Source organism: Amblyraja radiata, chromosome 4, assembly GCF_010909765.2.
Source record: "Amblyraja radiata isolate CabotCenter1 chromosome 4, sAmbRad1.1.pri, whole genome shotgun sequence".
NCBI classification, from domain to species: domain Eukaryota; kingdom Metazoa; phylum Chordata; class Chondrichthyes; order Rajiformes; family Rajidae; genus Amblyraja; species Amblyraja radiata.
The window spans coordinates 22092773-22113210 of NC_045959.1; the positions used below are offsets into that span (position 1 = coordinate 22092773).

Below are 20438 nucleotides of genomic sequence, written 5' to 3' on the forward strand. Positions count from 1 at the left end.
GCTCCAACGTCTTCAGGAAGTCCTGAAAGGGATGAGGCAGGTGCTATAAAAACCAAAGTCTTTGTTTTTCTTGTTTACTACCAATCTCCTGTTAAATCTGTCTGTACCATTCCCTCCTGCTTCAAAGAGATTTGAGGGATAGGTTTTTCACACAGGGGATGATGAATATCTGGAATGAGCTGCCAGAAGAGGTGGCAGAGGTAGATAGCATCACAATGTTTAAAAGGCACCTGGACAGGTAATTGGAGAAGAAAGGCATAGTGGTTTAAGGGGGCAAATGTGATTAACATGGATAGGGGTCATGGCTGGGCTGAAAGTTCATAGGTTTATAAACCATGAGAGCAGAATTAGAAAGTTCATAGGTTTATAAACCATGAGAGACCATTCGGCCCATTGAGAATACTCTGCTATTCAATCATGGCTGATAATTCTTTCCTATCAACCGTATTCTCCTGCATTCCCCCTGTAACCTTTGATTCCTTCACTAATCAAAACCCTTTCAATCTTTGCTTTAAAAATACCCAATGAATTGGCTTCCACAGACGTCTGTGGCAATGAATTCCACAGATTCACCACCGTCTGACTGAAGAAATTCCTCCTCATCTCCTTTGTAAATGTGCATCCTTTTATTCTGAGGCTATGCCCTCTGGTTCTGGACCCTCCCAATAGTGGAAACATCCTCTCCACATCAACATAGAGCCCATTTCTGTGCCCTATGATTTTCTATGATTCTACAATTTGTTTCAGGGACATGGATTTATTGAAAACAATAAAAAAGAAATACAATACGTTGCCAATCTGAAAATGCACAAAATATCTGCATATTAGGATACGCAAGTACAAAAGACATCATGCATGTAGTATGTGATATATTTGCAGAGTACTCACACACCTCTGGATTCATGAAATGCTTTTCTCTGAATATTCATCTTCCATATTCAACGGGTGTAGAAGTAGAATATGCAGACATCTGTGATATAGTCAGTCTGAAGTGCTTGCCTTGTCACTTTTTGGCAATTCCAAAGTACTTCATAGTCAATAAAATATGTTTTTTAAAACATAGTTCATCGTTACAATATAGGAGACTCGTATTTCCAAGTTATCAATTACAGGTTAATGAATAATTGTCACAATCAATAAAGTGATCATGAGAAAATAACCAGTGTCTGGTAGCAGTTGGGAATGTCATTTGGCCAGAATTTCCTTGTTCTCCTTTGAAGCAGTGCCGTGCTTTAGCAGATTGCAATCAATGTAAATGATCTAGAACAAGCAAGAGTAGTCCAGAACCGGCAATTAATTAGGCAGATAATGGTTCATTTAGTGCCAAGATTACATGGTGCATTGTTAAGGTAACTGGGAATCTTACAGAGTGCCTGAAGGAAACAGGTCAGTTGCCTGAAACCATCAAGGGCTGCACTGCTGTTTCCCAATACATTTAACTAATCGGATGGTCAGCTTTTCTGAAGCGGAATAGAACTCACTGTCACCCTGTTTACTGCTGCTGACCCGGGCTGCAGCATACATTTCCTGTCTGGGATGATTGAAACAGTATGGAATTCACTTTGAAAGATGAACTAAAATATTTTTTGAAGTTTCCAATCTTAAAAGTGCTTGCATTTCAAGTAGACTGCATAAGGGTGATATATTTGGAAGAAAGTGTCCCAGCTGACAAAATCAATTATGTTCCTTGTCTATCAGTAGTATACATATTAATCAAATGTAATGAGATTCATAAACTATGATGCATTGACATTTATAAATAAGGAATACAGAAAGACTATTGGTACGGTAATGCATGCATGACATAAGTTTGATGAGTATCGGATCAAAATGGAGAGATTGAGGTGCCATAACTATAAAAGGCAAACTGAGAGCTTTATGAATGTCATTTGTGTCTGGTATTGGATTACACTCATAAAGTCTTCTTCTTCACATTCTTTTATTCAATCTATTAAACAGAGGCTCTGATGAGTACAAGCCTATATATGTGCAACCTTAAGGGCCTGTCCCACGAGTATGCGACTGCATGCGGCAAGTGCGACCTAATGTGGTCGCTTGAGCCGTACAGCCTCGCGGGGCCGGTCCCACTTCGATCGCCGGAGCCGTATGGAGTTGTGCGGAGCTGGTCCCGACATCGCGCAGGGCTCCGAAAAAATGACACTGTCCAAAAATTCCGCGCGGCAACGGCCTGCTGTCCTGCAGCCGCATTGAGACCGTACTCACCGCCTCAACGGGCGTGCATGTGTCTCGACGGCGTACGCAGCTTCTTGATGCCGTACACAGCGTCTTGACGCCGTACGTCACGCGCGAACTTCTCGCGGACTTCGCTCGAACTTCAAGTCAACTCCCGCAGCCCCCGCTTCCGGTTTGGTCGCACTCGCCGCATGCAGTTGCATGCTGGTGGGACAGGCACTGGACGTGGATCACTCGACCTCTGCGTGCTCCCCGCGCAGCCCCCGCTTCTGGTTTGGTCGCGCTTGCCGCATGCAGTCGCATGCTCGTGGGACAGGCCCTTTAGGCATGGATGTGACCATGCCAGCACTTGTAGGTTTCCAGCAGCTTATATTTCTTTCCTCCTGCTCGCCGACTCTATGATATCTTTCATTCATATGTTCCATATCTCTCTACATCAGTCTATAGCTCTCGTTTCCCTTTCCCCTGACTAGAATGAAGAAACGTCTTGACCTGAAACGTCACCCATTCCCTCTCTCCAGAAAAGCTGCCTGTCCCACTTAGTTACTCCAGCATTTTGTGTCTACAGTGCCCTCCATAATGTTTGGGACAAAGACCCATCGTTTATTTATTTGCCTCTGCACTCCACAATTAGAGATTTGTAATAGAAAAAATCGCATGTGGTTAAAGTGCACATTGTCAGATTTTAATATAGAGATTATTACACATTTTGGTTTAACCATGTAGAAATAACCCCCCCCCCCCCCATTTCAGGGCACCATAATGTTTGGGACACAGCAATGTCATGTAAATGAAAGTAGTCATGTTTAGTATTTTGTTGCATATCCTTTGCATGCAATGACTGCTTGAAGTCTGCGATTCATGGACATCACCAGTTGCTGGGTGTCTTCTCTGGTGATGCTCTGCCAGGCCTGTATTGCAGCCATCTTTAGCTTATGCTTGTTTTGGGGGCTAGTCCCCTTCAGTTTTATCTTCAGCATATAAAAGGCATGCTCAATTGGGTTCAGATCAAGTGATTGTCTTGGCCACTCAAGTATTGACAATGTTTTAGTTTTGAAAAACTCCTTTGATGCTTTAGCAGTATGTTTGGGATCATTGTCTTGCTGTAGAATGAGCCGCCGGCCAATGAGTTTTGATGCATTTGTTTGAACTTGAGCAGATAGGATGTGTCTATACACTTCAGAATTAATGACGCTACTACCATCAGCAGTTGTACCATCAATGCGGATAAGTGAGCCAGCATGTGATAAGTGCATGCCCAGGCCATAACACCCCCACCTCCGTGTTTCACAGATGAAGCGGTATGCTTTGGATCTTGGGCAGTTCCTTCTTTCCTCTATACTTTGCTCTTGCAATCACTCTGATATAAATTAATCTTCATCTCACCTGTCCACAAGACCTTTTTCCAGAACTGTGGTTGATCTTTTAAGTACTTCTTGGCAAACTGTAACCTGGCCATCCTATTTTTGCAGCTAACCAGTGGTTTGCATCTTTCAGTGTAGCCTCTGTATTTCTATTCATGAAGTCGTCTGCAGACAATGTTCATTGACAAATTCATACTTGACTCCTGAAAAGTGTTTCTGATCAAGTCAAGGCAAGTTTTATTCGTCACGTGCACATAAAGTGCAAGTGAAATGAATTTGCCAGCAGCGGTACAATGAAAAAAGAACACACAATACACAATAAAAATTTAACACAAACATCCACCACAGCATTCATCACTGTGGTGGAAGGCACTAAATTTGGTCAGTCCTCCTCCATTTTCCCCCGTGGTCGGGACCACAGCCTTCCACAGCCGCTGCTGCGGGCGTCCAGATGTGCAGACAAGATAAGTCCAGGTAAGTCCAGAATCGGTGCCTCCCCACCGGAGACCGCGGCTTCAAGATGGTGTAGGCCGCAGGCCGGCGGTCAAAGGTCTAAAGTCCCCGCCGCGCCGCAGCCAGAAGCACCATAGACCGCAGGGCCAGCTTTTGTATCCGAGACCTAGCCACTCATCACAGTCAGTCAGAACTTTTTTCCCAGGGTAGATATGTCTAATACATGCTGTCCCGCATGGTGAATGTGCACCAATGTACCCACATTGGGGAGCAGCAGATTTAAGCATAAGAGTTAACATCACCATATTACTCATAATCTGTCATACAAGAGATACAAGATACAAGATACAAGATAGATTTATTCATCACATGTGCCAGATGACACAGTGAAATGAAATTCCCATACAGCCATACAATAAAAATAAGGGACACAACACACTCTAGGGTTTGACATAAAACATCCCCACACAGCAGAATCAAAGTTCCCCACTGTGTGGGAAGGCACCAAAGTCAGTCTCTTCCTCCATTGTTCCCCGTGGTCAGGGCCTCCCCGTGCCCTCCGCAGTTGCCGCTACGGACGGCCCGATGTTCAGGACCGCTCGCCGGGGTGATACAAATCCGACGTCGGGGCTGCGGGACGTCCTCAGCGGCGTGGACACCGGAGTTGGCCCCCTCCTACAGGAGTCGGCGGCTTCCAAAGTCCGCAGGCCGCGCCGGGTGGAGACTGCTGCTGTAGGCCCCCTGCAAGGCGCCCCAGGACTCCACGTTGACGGTCAGCGCCGCCCGCGTTGGAAGCTCTCCGCACCAGAGCTCCACGATGTTGGAGCAGCCGCTCAACGCTCCGGAGCTCCAAACGGCGACCCAGGTAGGCATCGCCCGCTCCGCGGTGACTCCAGTGCTGCGCCGCCGCTGTAGCAGCCCTGGTCTGGTTCCCGGTCCCCGGCAGGAAAGGCCGCTCCGATCCAGCTGGTAGGCCGCGAGGTGGAGGGCGAGGACGCGACTCGGTGAAATAGTCGCAACCCCACCAGGAAGAGACTGGGAAACGGTTTCCCCCTTATCCTGCCCCCCTCCCCCACATAGAAAAGTAAAAGTTTCCCCCAAAAACAGACATCTTATTTCTAATAGTAACTGAGAGTTCTTCCACCACCCTCTCCCCCTTCCACACCCCCAGACTATCATTTCTAATTCTTTCCTATATCACTCATAATCTGAAGCCTTGTTCATGGCATTACAATATCTGCCCCCACCACTTCCCCATTGTAGCACGTTCCAGGCACCCACCAAAATAATCCCCCCCCCCCCCCCCCATTCTCCAAATGGTAATGATTACCTTAAATCAACATTACCCACCATCACCATTCTGTTTTGTAAATTTATGATGATTTTCACTATGATCCCCTTACCGCAGTGATATTCAGTACGAGCCATACCACAAATGCACATTGGTCACATTCGACTAAATAGTTGTGCACAATCCTAATTTCTAGTCAACATTATGCTGTCTAACTGACCTTGCAAAACAACACTGTCTACAATGAAGATAGACACAAAATACTGTAGTAACTCAGTGGGACAGACAACATCTCTGCAGAAAAAGAATAGGTGATGTTTTGGGTCGAGACCCTTTTTCATACTGGGAGTCATGGGGCAGGGAACTGATTGTCACTATATCTTGGCACACGTGACAATTATAAACCAATACCAATACAAACCTACCATGAACACCTGGTCCTACATGAATTTTAAAAAAGTTTATAGATCAAGAATTGAGAAATTCCACCAATACTTAGACTATAAGTGTATGAAGAAAGAAATGCAAGATCACGAACCAGGATATGTTTGAAGACAATCGTATGGGCATTGAGTACCCTCAAGATTCTTCAACTTTCTTTACATAGTTCTGAAGGACAATAATGGTTGTAGTAAATCAAATATGTAAAGCAAGCTTCCATGAATGGGCAATGTGATGATGACAAAATACCCAATTTCACTAATACGGCCTCTTCTACGCTGGAGAAACTGAATGCAGATTAGATGGAAGCTTTGCGGCGTACCTGCACTCAATCTAATGGTTGATCTTGGGCTTCTTGTTACAGGTCATTTTAATTCCTAATCCCACCCCCATTCCAACCTGTCTCTCTGCTGCCTTGTCCATTGCCATACTGAGGCCCAATGTAAACTAGAGTACCAACATTATATCTTCTGTCTGCACATTTTGAAACCATTTGAAATGAACACTGAATTCTCCATCTTTAGCTAAACTGCTCTCTCATCGCAATCATGCTCATGGAGTTGGAGGAAAAAATGGCCTCAACCCCATTCCTTCTATCCAGAGATTCTGCCTGTCCCGCTGAGTTACTCCAGAATTTTGTGACTATCTTCTGTAATCATGTTCATGTTCCTTTTTCACCCTCTCCCTAATGGTCAGTACTTACACTCCTTAGCATCTGATCTGTCTTAATCTATCACTGTATGGTCTTAGTTTAGTTTAGTGTAGTTTAAAGATACAGTGCGGAAACAGGCCCTTCAACCCACCGAGTCCACACTGATTAGCGATCCCCGATTAGTAATATTATTATACACACACTAGGCACAATTTACACTGATACCAAGCCAATTAACCCACAAACCTGTGCGTCTTTGGAGTTGAGGAGGAAACTATAGATCCCGGAGGTAACCCATGCAGGTGAAGGGGGAAACATAAAAACTCTGTACAGACAGCACCGGCAGTCGGGATCGAACCCGGGTCTCTGGCATTGTAAGTGCTGTAAGGCAGCAACTCTACAGTTCTACCATGCCGCCCCACTTCTGGTCTTCTGTCTTAAACCTCACTCCTCCCCCAGTTCTGTTTGAAAACTCCAAACCTTCCACTCTTCCCCTAGTTCTGAGGAAGGGTGCCTGACCCGAAACATCACTTAGACTTAGACTTAGACTTAGATTCCTTTATTGTCATTCAGACCTTTCGGTCTGAACAAAATTTAATTGCCTGCAGTCATACACATTTATAATAATAAATTATTATTATCAAATGGTTTCTCCTTCCACAGATGCTGCTTCACTGGCTGAGTTCTTCCAGCATTGTCTATTTGTTTTGGGGGTGCTGTTGATGTTGATTGGGGTAATTCCCCTCCTGGTCTTCAGAGCTGTGTCACGGGTCTTTCACACACCCTTTATCTGAACTTCTCATCTGTGAAGTGGAACCCCCTCTGTGCCCTGCTGAAGTTGCAGACATGCTCAACTCTCTGAACCCACAGCCCTCTGACTCAGGGGAAGGCATACTACCCACTCAAGCTGCAGCTGACATTCTGTAAACGCAATAACATTACATGATTATAAGCAAAACAGCGTAATATATTCACAGGTTAGTCAATGTCTGAGTTTATGTAGCCTGCTTTTTTTTGCGAGCTGCATAATCCTGATGGACAGGACCTATAATTAACCAGCATCATTTTGTCAACAGGAGACGTAATTCCAAAGTATATAATTACACACATTCCCTCTATTGCAACGCTTTGGTGAGAGTCAGTACATCAGACAGGAATAAAAATAAATCAATTGGGGACTCTTGAATACGGATTCTTAGACAATTTTGACTGGGGAATAAAAGTATTCCAAAGAATCCGATCCATGATTCGTTTACAACAAATAATTTTATAAATTGCACCTGGTTTCAATTTTTTTGCTGAGAAGACACAGTAACGGAACTGGTTACTGTACTCATGTGTAGAAGATATTTGAAATTAATCAAGAAAGAATTGGACATTGGTGTCAAATAGCTGGAAACAACAGTGGATAATTACCTGGCAGATTTTTTGTTTGACTGCAGGTCCCATAGTTACACAACGTGAACCGCACTTGAGAGGCCTCCATTACTCTGCCACTCACAAACCTTGGAGGAAGCCATTCAGCAAACCCCATGACTGTGCGTCAAGTAAGATCTCCTGCCTTCATTCCACCTCTCTCTACAGGTTTCATAGCCTTTACTGCTATTACCTCACAAAATATAGAACAATTTTGATTTTTTTTTCCAAAGGAATGCAGCTTCTGCATTTTTTTATCTTGAGAAGGAAACCTGATTGTGCAAGTAAGGTTTTCTGACCTCATTCATAGTTGTCCAAGCTCTCAATTCTAAGCTTGACTTTACCTGAGACTATGTTGTTGTTAATGCTGGAATATCTAATTTCCACTTCATCCTGAGAAAAAACAGAAAAGGATAAAGGTCGGCCAAATCCATTGATCCCAAAGATAGTCACAACATTCTGGAGTAACTCAGGGGTCAGGCAACATCTCTGGAGAAAAGGAATAGGTGATGTTTTTGGTCAAAACCCTACTTGTTCCCGAAACATTACCTATTCCTTTTCTGCAGGTATGCTGCCTGACACTCTGATTTACTCCAGCAATTTGTGTCTATCTTTGGTATAAACCAGCATTTGCAGCTCCTTCCTACAAATTAATTGATCGCAAGCCATTCTCACTTTGGGTTCAATTTCTAAAATCATAAAATCTCCAAAAAATAATGATGGCATCTAACATCAAAGTTATCCACCTTCATATTTCTTGACGACATAGGAGGTCATTTAGCCTAACATATTTATGCCAGTTCTCAGAACATTCCCACCAATCCCATTCATCAAAACCTATTCTGGGATGGCACAGGGGTGCAGTGGTAGAGCTGCTGCCTCACAGCGGCAAAGTCCCGAGTTTGATCCTTATTGTGGGTGCTGTCTGTGTGGAGTTTGCACATTCTCCCAAAGGTTTTCTCTGGGAGCTCCAGTTTCCTTCCACATTTCAAAAACGTTTATTTTTTTTAGTTTAATTGGCCTCTGTAAATTGCCTCTCGAGTGTAGGATGGCGGCGGCACGACTCGGGGCTGAGGCGGTGCTACGGTGGCTGAGGCGGCGTTCCGGTGGCGGCAACCTGAATCCGGGGCTCGGCTGCAGGCCAGTGGACGACATTGTCGGGAGCTCGCAGGTCACAGGTTGGTGACCTGTTTTTACGGAGCTCCCGCGGCAACAGCTGCGTCCGCTGGATTGGAGGGTGGCAGCTTCGGCAGCTTCGACCACCCCGGGCCGCGGAGCTTGAACCGGCCCGTTCGCAGAGCTTGGTTGAGCCGCGGGACTGACTTACCATCGCCCGGTGGGGTAACAACATTGGAGGCCTGGATCGCCTCAGCGCAGAGGGAGAATAAGGAGGGGAAGAGACAGTGACTTTAAGACTTTTGCCTCCATCACAGTGAGGAGGTGCCTGGTGAACTCACTGTGGTGGATGTTAATTTGTGTTTATTGTGTGTTTTGTAATTTATTATTATATGTATGACTGCAGGCAACGAGATTTTGTTCAGACCAAAAGGTCTGAATGACAAATAAAGGAATCTAATCTAATCTAATCTAATCTAATCTAAAGGATGGGACAGCATTAAACTAGTATAAGGGTGATTGATGGTCAACGTGGACTCGTTAGGCTGAAGGACCTGTTTCCACGCTGTACCTCCACACCATAAACTATAAACTCTCTCAACTTCTGTAGATTCTTCTACCACCCATCTATCTATACAAGGGTTGGTACCAATTAATCTACCTATCAACAAGAATTTGTGTGGAAACCAGATCACCTGGAATAACCTGGGACCCTTTTGAAAATGAATGTTTCCACAGGTCTGCAGAAGATCAGTTTTCTCCAGCATTACCAGCTGCAGTGAACAACTTTCTAGACCCTGTCTGTTTTATGTTCCTCAGAATGGTAAAGATTTCCCCTGAATGGGTGTTCCAAGACTAAAGATGCAAAACAAAGTGATGGCTCATGCAATGGCCAACTGAGGATACCATAACTGGCACCAATATCAGTTGAAAGATTTTTGCACCAACTGCCCAAGCAATGACCCCTCAAGCCTCATCAAGTTGGGTGGCACAATTGAGCAGCCAATGGAGCTGCTATCTGCAAGCTCCAGTGAGCCAGGTTCGATCCTGACCTCCAGTGCCATCTGTGTGGAGTTTGCACATTCTCCCTGCAACTGGTGTTATGCTGGTGCAGCGGTAGAGTTACTGCCTTACAGAGCTTGTAGATCCGGAGATCCGGTTTCGCTCCCGACTACGGGTGCTGCCTGTATACAGTTTGTACGTTCTCCCCATGACCGCGTGGGTTTTCTCCGAGATCTATGGTTTCCTCTCACACTCCAAAGACGTACACGTTTGTAGGTTAATTGGCTTGATTTCAGTGTAAAATTGTCCCTAGCAAGCATAGTCCCTAGTGACTCCTCACACCCTTGTAATGGACTGTTCGAACTACTTCCCTCCGGCAGTCATTACAAGGCCTTCTGCGCCCGAACCTCTAGACTCAGGAACAGCTTCATTCCCAGAGCTATAGCGGCTCTGAACCGGCCCTGCTGAGTGCCCTCGGATGGTCACGTCGCACAGACACATCTGTACTTTAGTCTGTTGAACTGTTTTGACTGTTTTACTGTTCTTTTTACAATCCATGTTCTCGGGGTATCTAAATCTAAATTTTATTAGTTATTTATGTTATGACATCGGATGGAAGCTGCATACCAAATCTCGTTGCGCTTATGTGCAATGACAATAAAATATATTATTATTATTATTATTATATTATTATAGGATAGTGTTAATGTGCGGGGATTGCTGGTCAGTGCGGACTCGGTGGGCCGAAGGGCTTGTTTTCACGCTGTAACTAAACTAACTGCATGGGTTTTCCTCTAGATGCACATGTTTCCTCCCTCATCACCAAGACTTGGGTTGGTAGGTTAATTGGCTACTGTAAATGGTAGATGAGTGAGTGGTACAACCTGGGAGGATTTCATGGGAACGTGGGGAGAATAAAGTGGAATTATTTTAGGATTAGCGTTAAAAGGACCTCAATAGTCAGAGCGATCTGTGGGTAGGCTGAAGGACCTGTTTTCGTGCTGCATAATTCTAAAAATGTAAGCTTTCTATAATTCTGGGAGAGAATCAATAATGGATGTAATAGTATATTTGATTTTCAGTAAAAAAGAGCAAAATCTTATTGAAAGGGAAAAGCTCATATTTCTAAGTTGTCTTGAATCACTCAAGTTCTGATGGATTTTGAGTTCAATTGTATTTTTATTTATGACACACAAAAGTAATTTCTATTTGTTATTTGAGTTTTAATCTGTGCTCAGTTGACAATCCTATTCTAAAGTATTCTTTCAGCATCACACACTTATAAAATGAAATGCTTGTCGAAGGCAATTAGAATTTAGAACTTCTGCATGTGTCCTAACACAATTTCTTGTAGCATTCTTGCAAGAATATTTGTTTGTTTTCAAGCGATACTTTTAACCTCATCAAAGAAAATCCGATTTACCTAGTCTTCCTTCCTTATCCCCTTTACCACAGTCACAGTCTAGTAGAAGATTAATATTTCAGAACTTGTCATGGGCAGTTTCCCTTGACTCTGTCAGTGCCTAAGTGTGACAAGCTATTTATCATGGTGCTGAGTGTCAGCATTAAATTATCCCCGCTGTTATGACAGGAACATTATTCATCAGGATTACAGCCCGAGTACAAGAACTGCTTACAGCTGTTACCATCTTCAGTGCCTTATCGATTTATTTTTCTTTCTTATACACAATGGGGCCGTCAACTTAGAATTTCACCTTTTGCATGTTGATTTGTGTGTTTTTGTAAATGCGCTTATTGTGGCAGCATTTTTCCCCCTAAAAAGTCCTATCAAATTTAAAATAAATTAAATGAAAGCATTGCTGATGCACAACAGTGCCTAAGCCCAATGTGGTGATATCAATCAAGGAAATGCTTCGTAATATTATGAGTTAGCAGGCGAAGGCAATCTCCCAAAGAGTTACGTCAAAACTTGGACCACAAATTATTGGGCACATCTAAGGCACATCTAAGGGGGGGGTGGAGAGAGAGAGGTGGGGATGAGAGAGGGGCGAGGGGGAGAGAGGGGGGGAGAGAGGGGGGAAGAGAGGGAGGTGAGAGAAGGGACGGAGAGAGGAGAGGAGGGAAGGAGAGGGGGGAGACGGGGGGGGGGGGGGAGATGGGGGAGAGGGGGAGAGGGGGGGGAGAGAGAGAGGCGGGGAGAGAGATGGTGGGGAGAGAGGGGGTGAGAGGGAGGGAGAGAGGGGATGAGAGTGAGGGGGGGAGAGAGAGGGGGGGAGAGGGAGGGGGGACAGGTAGGGGGTGAGAGGGGGGGAGAAGGAGGGAAGGGGGGGAGAGGAGTAGGGGGGAGAGGAGGATGAGGGGAGAGGAGGAGGGGGGAGAGGAGGATGAGGGGAGAGAAGGAGGGGGAAGAGGAGGGGGGGGAGAGGAGGTGGGGGAGTGGAGGAGGAGAGCAGGGTGGGTAGCACCGGGCAGCAGGCGGCCCTGAGCAGCCGCGGGCAGCCGGGTGACGTCACTCACAGCAAGTGGAACACAGCGTGCACTGTGACGTCATCAGCCAAAGCCAGCTGGTTTTATTTTCTAAGTTATTTCAGATTTTGGAACATTTTGATTAATAACTCGAGAAATAATGCATTAATTTTTCAGATAAGGCAATTTTGGACTCCACAGGATAAATCTTTATCGGAATATGTAAAACATTTACCGTTACCGCCTCGTTTTTTCGAGAAGATGTGATCACACCCAAACAAATAAATAAACACACATCCAAGATCATTTGTTATAGTTATAATAATATGGATATCATTGTACTCAAGTTAATAGCAGTCGTGAACAAGGAGTTTGCTATAAAAAAACACAAATTTCCACACATTTTAGTTAAAATAACATAGGCATTGTGAGTTCAGGGGATTGTTGAATTATGAGCATTTTGCCAATGGGCCATATTTGCAGTGAAATACCAGTAATTCCAACTGAAATTAGTAGCAGTTCTCTCATTAAGTGATACAAGATTGATAGTGAAGAAAGCACTTAGCAGGCACATATACATAGGCATGGATATTGAGTACAAGAGTCATTACATCATATGGAGTTGCATAAGACCTTGGTTTGGCCACTCCTGGAATATTATGTGCAATTCTGGTCACGGCACCATAAAAAGAATGGGGTAGCATTAGAAGGAGTGCAGAAGAGATTCTCCAGAATGCTTCCTGGAATGGAGGGTTTTAGTCACAAGGAGAGATTGTCTTCACTGGAGTGCAGGAGACTGGGGGTTGGGGCTTGGGGGTGGGGGAAGGGGGGGACCTTAGAGAGGCACAGATAAATCATTTAGTATTTTGTTAATATTTCATAGTTTTAAACTGTTTTGAATTTTAGATGTCTCTTCATATATTTGCCTGTCATTGAATATTCAGAATTTTGTCAATTCAGTGTCAATAATCAAAGTTTCTGCTAAGTTTTAATGTAATAAAAAGAAACTGCAGATGCTGTTGATACCAAAGATAGACAAATTATGTTGGAGAAACTCAGCAGGTCAGGCAGCATCTCTGGAGAAAATGGTTAGGTGATGTTTTGGGTCGGGACCCTTCTTCAGATTGATAGTAGGGAAGGGTTGGGGGATGGAGGACATGGAAGCAAGAAAAGAACAAGACATATCAGGGCTGGCAACAGATGACCTCAGGTTCCCTCGATGATAGACATAAAATGGTGGAGTAACTCAGCGGGCCAGGCAGCATCTCTAGAGAGAAGGAATGGGTGATGTTTCTAGTCGAGACCTTTGAAGAAGGGTCTGCATCAGCAGCTATTTCCTACACCTCAGGTTCCCCAATGGGCAGATTGTTGGCGAGGGACAGTGTGACCCCAAGAGGGATACATTGTTGCAAACTGTGGAACTGGTTAACTGACGTTTAGTGGAGGAAGGGGCCAAGGGAGGAAAATGTTTGTAGGTTACCTAAAATCAGAGAATTCAACGTTCTGTTGCTGGCCCAGATTTGCCCTGGTCTTTTCTTGCTTCCAGTCCTTCTGCCCCCCCCCCCCCCCCCCCACCCCTCTCCTCACAATAATTCTGAAGAGTCCCTACCCAAAAGTCACATAATCCAAAGATTCTTCCCAACCCGCTGAGTTACTCCAGTATTTTGTGTCTCATTTTTTGAAAGCCAGCTAAGCGGGAAAATGGATCTATTAAAAAATTTAAATTCAATTTTTTCCCCTTCATTTTTCATATTGAAATAACTTGTACAAGACCTTATTACCACGCAGAGCCATTCCTCGAGAAACTACGCAGACTCAGTCAAAGAGTTAATACAATGGATCTGCAAAGACAAAGCTTCGTCAGCAGCTTACTGATAGAAAGAATACTGCAGAGTGGATCCCTGCTATCTGTCACATTGACAGTCATTACTAGAGTCCTCCTCAACTAACTCCTTCAGATAGCTGAGAAACTACTCCTCAATTCACGGTGTAAATTCCATGCATCCGGAGACATCGCGGACATGATCTTTACAGAATCGATTCTCAGTGAACCGGGAACTTGCCTTCCGTGCACTCAACATCTGCTGCGGGAGGCACCCCTGGGGCTCAAAGGTGGATGGGCGAGGAGAGGGACGTCAGTTCACAGGATGATCCAGATGTCCAAGGAAAGCAATGGCTGGAGGCCCTGCAGAAACCTGGGGCTTCCCTGGATTGGGGAGCTGCTCAAAAGACCTGGAGCGCTGACTGGACTTTGAAAATGGCGCCAAAACGTGGCGCCTCTTGCATGCAGTCTCAGTTACTTATTTCTGTACACTTTGCTAATCAGAGATTGTGCTTAGGTTAGGTAATTACTTAATTCTGTAATAAAAAGAATACTGTGTGTTTGCATGTGACAATAAAGCACCATTGACTATTGAACCATAATCTGTTTGAATAGAATGCAAAACATATCTTTTCACTGTACCTCAACACATGTAATAGTAATAAACTAAACCTAAACCTTCCTCTAGCTTCGAGAACTTCCTCTCACATCCCAATGGTTGGTAAGTTAATTGGCTGCTGTAAATTTCTCTCATGACCCTGTCCCATTAACGAAACCTGAACGGAAACCACTGGAGACTTTGCGCCCCACCCAAGGTTTCCGTGCGGTTCCCGAAGGTTTCCGCTTCTTCTATGTTCCGGCGATTATTTCAAAAAAATTCAAAACCGGCCGCGACTAGAAATAGGTTGCCGTTTTAAAAATCGGTAATTTTTTAGTCGAAGCCAGTTGCGATGCTAGTTGAAGGTGGTTGCCGGAGGTTGCAGGTAGTGGAAGGTCTACCTCCAACCTCCGGCAACCACCTTCAACTAGCATCGCAACCGGCTTCGATTAGAAAATTACCGATTTTTTAAACGGCAACCTATTTTTAGTCGCGGCCGGTTTTGAATTTTTTTAAATAATCGCCGGAACATAGAAGAAGCAGAAACCACTTTCGACCACTAGGGAGACTGACAAAAACCTCCGGGAACCTCCGGGAACCGCACGGAAACCTTGGGTGGGGCGCAAAGTCTCCAGAGGTTTCCGTTCAGGTTTCCTAGGTGGGACCGGGGCATAGTTGTATAGGTGTGTTGTAAAATCTGGAGGGAGCTGATGGAAATATGGGTGAGTAAATAAATGGTATTGGTGTAAATGGGCCAACCTTGGTGGGCTGAGGAATCTGGTTGTGACTGTGCGATTTTGAAGAGTAGAGCCGTTGGCTAAATTGGATTGTTCTTCAAAAAGGCTGCTTCAGTCTCAATGCTGTGAATGACCTCTTCCCTTTCCATGACCAAAACACCACTCCAATCCCAGGGTTCTGAAAGAAGGTCAGGTCTGTTCAGAAAGATCCAAGTATTCCTTAAAAAGTACCTTCCATGATTCTATACTTTCAAGAATCATTGCGAATATAAACACTGGGCTAGAAATTGTATTGCTATTACTTAGTGGAATAAAAACAACATTGTGGGTTTGCATGAGGCTGGTTGTCATAGTTACACAAACATAGAAACATAGAAAATGGAGGTTTACCATTGTGAGGTTGCAAGAAGGGTGCAGTTGGTTTTCAGTGACAGTGTTGGTTTCAGTGCTCTGTTCTCTATCGATGAGCTGAAGGCTCCCACAGTTACTCGCAGTTAGCCTTACAGGTATGATGTTTGGAAGCCACTCTTCCAGCAAAAGAGAATTATTGCTGCTGAATTAAAATACACTGCAAAGGCAAGGATGGTGTGTGTGAGAGAGGGAGAGGGAGAGGGAGAGGGAGAGGGAGAGGGAGAGGGAGAGGGAGAGGGAGAGGGAGAGGAGAGGGAGAGGAGAGGGAGAGGGAGAGGAGAGGGAGAGGGAGAGGGAGAGGGAGAGGAGGAGAGGGAGAGGGAGAGGGAGAGGGATGGAGCGAGAGAGAGCTCTCAAGGGGTCAGAGGGTTTTGCAAAGAATGGGCCTGACCAAAGTCATGATCATCAAAGAAGCCTCAGAAGGAAAGTGAGGGCTTCCAGAGGAAGGAACGCCAAGGCGATTAGTGAGAATAATGGGCCTGTCCTACTTAGGCGACTTTTTTAGCGAGTGCAGGAGACTCTGCACTCGCCACATGGTCACCACATGTTCGCTGATGGTCTCTGGTGAGTCTCCTTCATGGTCGCGAGGAGTTCCCGCATTCTGGGAACTAGTCGCGGCCTCAGTAAGGTCTGCAGTCTCTGAGTAGCCGCAGTTCGGGTAATGCGGACAAATGCCCATCCCCACTCTTCCCATTCCTTTAGACCACAGATGAAATCGTCTTTCCTTGAGTATGGGTGGCATTCCTAATGCAGCACGATCCTTAGATTAGTCATAACAGCCAAGAATGGTTCTGATGAGATTAACCCTGACTCTGATCTCCATGGGAAAAGCAGTCCAGGTATGTGTGTGAGTCTGTGTTTGAGGTTGTAGGGGGGTCACGGATCTTGCTATAAACGGGGAATACTGCCTGAGAGAAGATGCCTTAAATAACATGGATCCAAAATGGGGTTCATATAACTTTAGACTTTACTTTAGAGAAACAAGCACTTCAGCCACCGAGTCCACGAATCCAGTGATCACCCCATACAATAGCACTATTCTACACAGTAGGGACAATTTACAATTTTACCAAATCAAATTAACCTACAAACCTGTGGGCAGAAACCGGAGCCCTCGGAGAAACCCCACACGGTAACGGGAAGAACGTACAAACTCCGGACAGACAGCACCCGCAGTCAGGCCTTTGGTGCTGTATAGCAGCAGCTGTGCCACTGTGCCGCCCCTGGCTGTTCTGGGAGTAAAAATCTTTTGATCTTCAGACCGGTTAAAATTCGTAGTGCTGATGAATTTTGTGTGTGACATCGTATGTAGGAGTCTTATGTATGATTAATGGGACTGGGCTCATAAACCCACTGGAAATTAAAAAGAGAATTGTTCTCATTACCCTTAATAATAATAATAATAACTATATTTATAAAGCACTTTAAACAACCGCAGTTGCCACAAAGTGCTGTACATGAGAACTCATGGACAAAATGTTATTACAAACCATTAAAAACTGTAAAACGAAGGACTAAAAAACAGTAAAAATTAAAAGAGATTAAAAGCACTAAGAACAGGAGCAATGCCTCAGCCAGTGTCAAAAGCCAGAGAATAAAAATGAGTTTTTAGGGAGGATTTGAAGATGGACAGTGAGGGGGCCTGTCTGATGTGCAACGGCAAGGTGTTCCAGAGTGCCGGAGCAGCAACAGAAAAGGCTCTATCCCCTCTGAGCTTCCGCTTAGACCTTGGTACCTCAAGGAGCAGCTGATCAGCTGACCTGAGGCACCGGGCAGGAGCATATAGGTGGAGCAGCTCAGAGAGGTAAGGCGGGGCGAGTCCATTAAAGCACCTTGCAATGTGCAAAATACTGCACAGCACTATTTAGTTTAGTTTAGTTTAAAGATACAGTGCGGAAACAGGCCCTTCAGAGTTTGCATCGTTCAGTGATCCCTGCACATTAATACTATCCTACACTAGGGACGATTTATACATTTATATCAGTCCGATTAACCTACAAACCTGGACATCTTTGGAGTGTGTGAGGAAACCGAAGTTCTTGCAGAAAACACACGCAGGTCACGGGGAGAATGCACAAACTCCGTACAGTCAAGCACCAATAGCCAGGAGCCACCCCGGATCTCTGGTGCTGTAAGGCTGCAATCTACCGCTGTACCACCGGGTCGCCTCTGTGTTTGTTTGGGAATAAATTGCAGGGCCACTGTAAATCAAACTTCTGGGGCCTCAGGTGAGGTCACTTCTCCATGTTTCGCTTACAATGTCAGATGTAAGAAAGCTTTTTTGATTATTGTACTGCAATACAATACAATACAATACCAATACAATACCATTTATTTGTCATTTGAACCTCACATGAGGTTCAAACGAAATTTGGTTTCTGCAGTCATACAAGAAAAGAACCAAGACACACACCATCACAATTTACACAAACATCCATCACAGTGAATCTCCTCCTCACTGTGATGGAAGGCAAAGTCTTGTCTCTCCCCTGCTCTCCATTCTTCTCCCGAAGTCAAAGTTAAAGTCAAAGCCCCCGGCGGGCGCTAGCAAGTCCGCGGCCATTTAAAGCCGCGCCGGGCGATGTAAGGCCCTGCTCCGGGTCTTGATGTTGCAGCTCCCGGCGGGCGTTAGCAAGTCCCGCAGCCGTTAAAACCGCGCCGGGCGATGTAAGGCCCCGCTCCAGGTCTCTCTCAACCCCGCAATTCGGGCGGGAGAAGTCGCCGTTGCCGGTGCCCCGCAAAGCAGTCTCCCACCGGGGACCCGCGAGCTCCCGGTGTCACCATTCACCGGAGTCGGGTCGCAGCCGCGCGCCACCGCAGCTCTCCACATTCCGAAGCTGGCCAGCTCCAAGATGGTAGGCCCGCAGCTCCGCCGGCTCCGTGACTTGAGCTGTCGTTCCGGTTTAAGGCCGCTCCACGGCGCTAGGCCCCAACGGCAACGGAGACCCGACAGGGAAAAGGTCGGGTCCCCGTACAGGGAAGAGATTTAAAAGTTTCCCCCACCCACCCCCCCGCCCCCCACACATACACAGTCAAAAACCCACTACAAACTATACCCTCAACGGGGGCAATAAAATAAAAAAATGACAGACGGACTGCAGAGGCCGCTGCGACGTTGGTCGCGCCGCCCACCCACTTGGATCCAGCCTACATTGAGAAACAGCTTAAGTGTATGCAGACCAGATGTTTATTTATAAATGATTTAACTACTGAATGTAAACTGTATCCCTTTGCAACTTTCTGACACCCTTTTGTCTCCTTTTCACATCTAGCTTTTGTCATTTACTCCACCCATCTGCAATCAATCCCCTTCCCTCACCTGCATTTATCTATCAACTGCCAGGCATTGTCCCACCCCATCGCTCTTTTCCACATTCTCTCTCCTACGCCAACAGCCTGAGAAGAACCTGAACAAAGTCTTCATCTGTCCATCACCAACTAACAGCACATGTCGGGTTGCGATAATATGAATGGTGTAGTAGTAGGTGGAGCTCATATTAATAAAACACTACATTGGTTAGTAAGTAATGTAACCAATCTACAGTTCCCCCAACGCAATATTGCACCACCTACCCATAGCCCCCAACTGCTCAGGGGCTGCTCATGTCGCCTCATTATTAATGCAATATTCGACCACTCACCCATAGCCACCATGGGAGGCCTGGTCCCCCAACACAACCTATTCCCCAATGTAAGATTCCACCACTCATCCATTCTCCCAACGCAACTCGTTCCCCCAATGTAATCGTCATCATCTGCAGTTACTCGAAATGAGTATGACTGTCCTCTCATGGTGGACGCCTGTGCATGACTTTGTTTAACTTGGGGAGACTGGTGCACAGACAGCCACCACACGGTCCTTGACAGATCTGGGTCAGAATCCAATGGCATGGAATCCAACACAATCATTTTCTGCTGCAGCCTTCATCCACCTTCTCAGCCGTTGTGATGCTCCACTAAAGTCAGCTATCATCTTCTGCCTGTTCCACTGCTGAGGTATTGGTCCCCAATGTAATATTCCACCACTTAACCATAGCCCCCAACTGTGCTGTATGGCTCATTCTTTCACCCTCCCTCATTTTATACCAAAACAAATGCAATTGCACTAAGATTTAAAGTGATGTTGGTACCACCGACAAGGCCATCTTTTGTTATCCAAATCTAATCATTAAGCTTTGCTGTGCTGGGTTAGGCTGGCAGATTCTTACCCTGAAGGACATTTGCTGTGAAGGACTCAGTGTTCTGGGATAGCAACAATGTAGCCGGTAGGGCATTGTGATGTCATAGCTGGTAAATGCCTAAGGGGGTGGTGGGGGAGGGGGGGGTTGGGGAAGAGGGGGTGTGGAGGATGGCAGTGTGGGGGTGTGGGGGAGGGGGTGTGTGGGGGAGGGCAGATGTGGGGGAGGGGGGGTGGGGAGGAGGGGGGTGGGGGGAGGGGGCTGGGGTAGGGGAACTTTCAAAACCTTCATAACTTTTGTACTATTTCACCGATCGGAATAAAACATATTTGACTTG

General features: G+C 45.6%; 1 long non-coding RNA gene across 1 annotated transcript; it reads left to right on the top strand.

The window, feature by feature from the left end:
* Positions 1-3090: 3090 nt before the first annotated feature.
* Positions 3091-17134, top strand: LOC116971701. The gene is made up of 3 exons (XR_004411568.1): positions 3091-3436; positions 10065-10067; positions 17122-17134. It is a non-coding gene; the product is annotated as an uncharacterized LOC116971701 (long non-coding RNA).
* Positions 17135-20438: the final 3304 nt, after the last annotated feature.